The sequence below is a fragment of the Dasypus novemcinctus genome, chromosome 15, assembly GCF_030445035.2.
Source record: "Dasypus novemcinctus isolate mDasNov1 chromosome 15, mDasNov1.1.hap2, whole genome shotgun sequence".
Lineage (NCBI taxonomy): Eukaryota > Metazoa > Chordata > Mammalia > Cingulata > Dasypodidae > Dasypus > Dasypus novemcinctus.
The window spans coordinates 108,457,423-108,463,762 of NC_080687.1; positions in this window are offsets into that span (position 1 = coordinate 108,457,423).

Sequence of the window (6,340 nt, forward strand, 5' to 3'; positions counted from 1 at the left end):
TTCGCTGTTGTTAAATTTAACAACAAAGAACTTTGCTAATAAGCACTATTATACATTTAATTAATCTCAATTGTAGAGGAAAAAATTCCTCACAAATCAGGAGTTGAAATGAAACTGGCTTCTCTAGATGGTGAAATCACCAGTTCCCCAGGGCCCCTGAGAGATATGACACATACGTGTTCATCCTAAATAATAACCATATTTATAAAGAACCTAGAAGCACAATTTTTTCAGTGATTGTGAGTAAATTTGAATTTCCCAAAGAAGGGACTCTGTGAAATTTATTCAGAAAGAATCAAGCAAGATCACAGATTTTATAAAGTCCCTACGATTGTGCAACAGAAATATTTATATTACAGAAGATAAAAATATTTCCTCATTTCTCAGGTATATCTGTATGCTTTATTTTTTTTTTAAAGATTTATTTATTTCTCTCCCCCCACCCCCCACCTTGGTTGTCTGTTCTCTGTGTCTATTTGCTGCGTCTTCTTTGTCTGCTTCTATTGTCGTCAGTGGCTGGGAATCTGTGTTTCTTTTTGTTGCATCATCTTGTTGTGTCAGCTCTCCATGTGTGTCGCACCATTCCTGGGCAGGCTGCACTTTCTTTCGTGCTGGGCGGCTCTCCTAACGGGGCGTACTCCTTGCACGTGGGATGGGGCTCCCCTACGCAGGGGACACCCCTGTTTGGCAGGGCACTCCTTGCACATCAGCACTGCGCATGGGCCAGCTCCACACAGGTCAAAGATGCCCGGGGTTTGAACCGTGGACCTTCCATGTGGCAGACGGACGCCCTAACCACTGGGCCAAGTCTGCCACCTATCTGTATGCTTTAATTCATGAGTTTCTTTAAATGACTAATGAAAAATGCACTTACCATAACTGTGATATGTTCAGTATCATTAGCATACTTAAATATTTCTGCCCCAAATTATAAATTGATACTCAGAGGATCTGAACGTTTCTACTTATGGTTTTATTATAGTTTATTCATTTTAAAAATAGTACCTGAAAATATATATGTGATACATAGGCTATATTACAAATACCAAAATATAGTGATACAGAAATTATCAAGAAATTGAATTATTAAAGTATAAACTCTACTTATTAAATATTACTTGAACTAGGTTGTAAAGAATAGCTAAGAAATTCAGAGGCAACAATGTGTTATAGCATTTCATAGAAATCAATCCTCATAAGCAAAATAGCCCTTCAAACGTGAATGAATTTACAGATAGACAGTGAATTTTTACTATGAACAATTTGTTATATTTATTTAGAGGATATTAAGCACTAGATATGCTCCACATAGTTTTATTATGCTCTGATATTTCATGTGTTTAACAATTGATGAGGAATAGGTATCTCACATTTTTTCCACATTTAAATATTGTGAAGTAAATATTTTATAAATACCCCTGAGGCAGTAAGAAGCAGGCATGAAGCATGGAGTCTTTCTCTCCCTCTTATGCCCACGGCTATCATGATCACTCTGAAATAGAAGATGTTTGGTAAATTTAGCCTAGGGAAATTTGAGAATTTTATAGACCAAGTGGAAAGAAGCAATCTGAAGACATGGAGGATATGAATGAGACTCCTAAGGATCAATAAGCATGTGTGGTGTGATAAAGAAATGTAAAAGATCATGCAGAATTTGGGTTATGTTCAATAACTCTCCCTTAGGAAAATAATATCAAAGTAATTACTGAGTATCATTTTTGCTATTTAATAAAATCTTTGCTAAAGAAATTTATCTCCCTCATTAAATTGAAGAAAGAAGATATATGCATAATGGAAATGATTACTATAGTAAAATAATTCACATAAACATTTTGTAAAAATCCTATAAATTTATATGAATATTATCAATGAGAGTAAATCAATGCCATTAAAATTATTACTCATATAATAATTGTATGCTACTTCGTAATTACACTGGATAAAAATAAAAATAAAATATGTGACTACAAAATACAAATACATAAAAATTGTATATTATACATTAATTTGTATTTATAACATTTTGTAGTTATTGACCTCCATTTAGTGTTTCCCAATATAAAATTAAATAATTCTCAATTGACATCCCCCAAGATAATTAGTATTAGAATTCAAAGTGTGATTAAGACTGGAATAGGATTTTTGATTTGTTCTGCTTCAAGACAAACAAAAGTAAAATAGTTGTAATTACCATAGTTATTTAGAAAAAGCAGATTTCTGTGAAATCTAGAAAAGCATGAGGTAATCTATCTGGAAAGAAAATTACTCCTTCATCAAATATCAGAATTTATGCCTGATTGAAGGAAGGATGCACTGAGGAAAAGCAATATCAAGTGGAGTGTTTTTTTGAGGTATTGGGTTCTGTTTAGAGGGAAAACTAGAGAGAGGCAGGAAACACTGGTACAAATGCAACAGAAATTTGCATTTGGATCTTAAGAGATTCTATTTTTGAGGTGCATTGCTGCAGAGGATGACAGAAAATACTCAAAGGATGAAAAGGCTCAAAGGAAGCAAGAAAGAGTGATGAAGCATCATCCATGCGGTGTCTTTTGGATGAAATCCATTCTGAGAAGAACATCAGAACAATTCATTAACTGTGTTACGGAAACCAGTTGTTCCTTAGTTGGCCAAACCTGGGAGATATTAGCAAATATCCTCGTCACCTGGCACACGATAAGAACAGTCGTTCAGTGCTCAAACAAAAGGGCTGCTGCAGAGTCTGTTTGACAGAGTGTACCTGGAATTAAAATGTGTTAATGAATAAAATGGGAAAATAATTACTGGATGTGTCCTGGCAGATTTTGAAAAGAGTTTACTGAAATACTGTAAATAGGACTCATAACTTAAAGGTCTTGATTTCATTTTAAGTAGTTTGATATCTTAGATTACCTGTTCCTATAAATGTTGAAACTAACATATAAGAGGAGAGTTAGAAAAGAAAGTGAAAAGGGAAATATGTGAATTCATTGATTTTAAAATATTGACTTTTGAACATTTCCTCAAAGCTCAATTTCTCAGGAGAAGACATATATGGATAACAATGGTAGGATTTTATTGTTAATGGTGTAGATTATCTCCATTTGATTTTAGTATATTCTTATTTTATATTTTGAATACAGGGAAATGGGAACATATTATGAGAAATGGACAATCTCACTATATTCACTGAATTCCTCCTCATGGATATCTCAACCTCCTGAGAGCTCCAAATCCTGCAAGTTCTGCTGTTCCTAGTAATTTATCTGGGAGCCTTGACTGGGAATCTTCTGTTACTGTCATTGTGACAGACACAAAATTGTATTCTCCAATGTACTTCTTTCTAGGCAATTTATCCCTCATAGACCTTTGCTGCATTTCAGTTAACGTTCCCAAAATAATTGTGAATTCTCTGACAGGCAGTAACTTGATTTCTCTCCCAGCTTGTGCTGCTCAGATTTTCCTGTTTATCTTCCTTGTATTCACAGAGTTGGTCTCCTTGTGGTGATGTCCTATGATCGCTATGTTGCCATTTGCCACCCTCTGCACTATGGACTCATTATTACCCCGTGTCTGTGCACACAGCAGCTGGTGGCTCATGGGCAGGTGGGTTGGTCTATTCTGCTCTCCACACCGGGGTCATGTTCAGGCTTCCCTTCACAGAGTCCAACGTGATCCATCAATATTTCTGTGATGTGCCTCAAATTTTGAGGATCTCCTCTTCAGATGTTCAGTTTTCTGAGTTTATGGCCTTAGCTCTGAGTACTTGTTTCCTTGCAGCATTTTCTGTTTTTTTGCTTAAGTCCTATGTTGAAATATTTTCAGTGGTGCTTAGGATGCGTTCTGTGGAAGCCCGTAACAAAGCCTTATCCACTTGTACCCGACAGTCGGCAATTCTCATTTTCTTTTTAGCTTCTGGGTTAATTGCTTTCTTTGGTCCTGCTGAAAATAAAGCATCTTTCAGTAGTCTTATTACAGCTGTGCTCTATAGCATGGTGCCCCCACTCATAAACCCCATCATCTACAGCCTGCGGAACAGAGAAATTAAAACTGCTCTATGCAGAATGTTCCACAGGTATTTTGAATGACAAAGCAAGATTATTTGGATTAAAAATTTCTGAAAATGATGGAATGAATTTTAATTCATATTTGACATATGTTCTTAAATATGAATATATCCCAATTAAAAATCCAGATTATTTTCTGTATAACCTTTTGCTTTTTACATGAATGATAGCGAGCTATGCACCTGTGTCCTAATTTTTTAAATCTAGACATTTGTGTAATTCACATATTTTTCAGGAAAATATTTTCCATACTTTAAAATTATTTTGAAAGATGTTAGGATGATTTTTAGCTAAAATAAAAAAATGATATCATATGGAAAGTACAATGGATGAGTATCTTACTAGGTGTCTATGCATTCAGAGAACTTCAAGGTACAGGATCCTGATGCCCTGGAAAAGAATATTGATTGTTTTGATTTAGATAATTCAATTCAAAATGTTCTTATTATAGTCACCTTCCTACAAATGCGTGTAACATGTAATAAAGTTATAGAATTGAGACTCAACTGCAGAATTAATGACACAAAATGGAGCCAACACTGAGATCCCCATTGAAGTAGCTTCCCTTGTTGGAATGTGGACTACTAAACCTATGTCTCTACAGAGCACATACTTTGTAAGCTTTTTCTCCCTGCCTTTGAGTTGGCTGTTTATCATTCATCCTTTGTTATTTGCTATATTACTGATTTTAAAATAATAATTGCATTCATTTAGGATAATAACCGCTGGGCCAAGTCCACCGCCTGAAGTTACTGTTAAAATCTTGAATTGAAATTGGGCATGACTCCTGAAATATATTGGCTCTAATTACATCAATATTGATTACCTGAAAAGTGCAAATTTCCATTATATATACAATCCTATAAACACCTAGCACTTATATTCACCTCCTTAGTTGAAAACTAACTTTTAAGGTAAAGACATCACTTGATATATATTCCTCCTAAAATCATATATCTATCTATTAATGTATACTATACAATATTAATATATAGTATCCTTTCAATAATCATTTCCTTACAGCATTGCTTATTCCTTTTCCTTTTTATAAAATTAGTATTCAATTTCAAAAAATCCATACCAAAAATTCAACCATTTCCACTCAAGAAAAAAATATTTTTTCAAATATTGATTATTGTTTCTCCAAATGTAAGTGGCATTACATTTATTTGCATATATGTGGTATGAGTGCAGAAATAAACAAATCAGTACAGAAATAAACAAATCAGTATAAAGTACAAAACTACAGAAAAACTCATTTAGGAGCACAATATATGATAAAAGTATTGAATGGTAGCATATGTACTTTCAGTTAATGGTGATTGGGCAGCTGGATATTCATTGACATGCCTTCACTTTGCACAAACAATGTAGCATAAGGATAACACACAAAAGACAAAACTATAATGGCTTAGATACTAACATTGGATAATATCTTCAGGATACCAGCCAATGTATCTTTCATATAAGAAGTACAGCACAAACTGCAATGAAAAATATTGATTATATTTGAATTGAGAATGTGCGTCCCTCCAAAGATTTAGAAAAACTTACAAGTTTATGTAACAAACTGGGGAAACATATATGTCATAAAAAAATGTAGATAGGAATATCCCAGCAAAAGAATTCAAGATTTACTTTAAAGTATATTATAACTTAAAAACACACATACATACTCAAACCAATGAATTTAAAGAATCCCTTTCATTTTTTACATAATCTAAAGCTTCTTTAAAAATAAAAAATAAAAAACTAAATAAAAAAAAAATAGAAAATATGAACAGGACTACACCAAGAGATTAGATCATAAGTGAAAAACCTGATTAAAAAATTGGTAGATAAACAAACAAACAAAAAGGCAGATTAGGTTAATCCAAAAATCTGTTCTCCCACAGAAACACAGAAGTCTGAGCAAAACCTGTCAGAATCAACTTTAAGAAAATCAAGAAAATAGTCAAAGATTTAAATCAACCAAGAAATATTCAACAAAAGGTCACTTATGGTTGCCCAGAGAGCCTGAGGGTGCACTGTCTCTCCTCCTGCCCCATCAGGGTGGGGACAGAATCAGAGATGCTTCCAACAGCCTAGTCCATGCAGGCTGAAAGCTGCTGCAGCTGCCTGGAGAGGATGAGGGTCACTGCCCCTTCTGCCTTATCGGGGGCAGGGGTGGAACCACTCATGTCCTAACCATGTAGTCCATGTGGGCTGAAAGCACTTACACTTGCCTAGTGAGGTTGAGGAAACACTGACCTCTCCTATAATCATAAAGGCTGGAGAGAAAAGCTGAGGAGTTATTT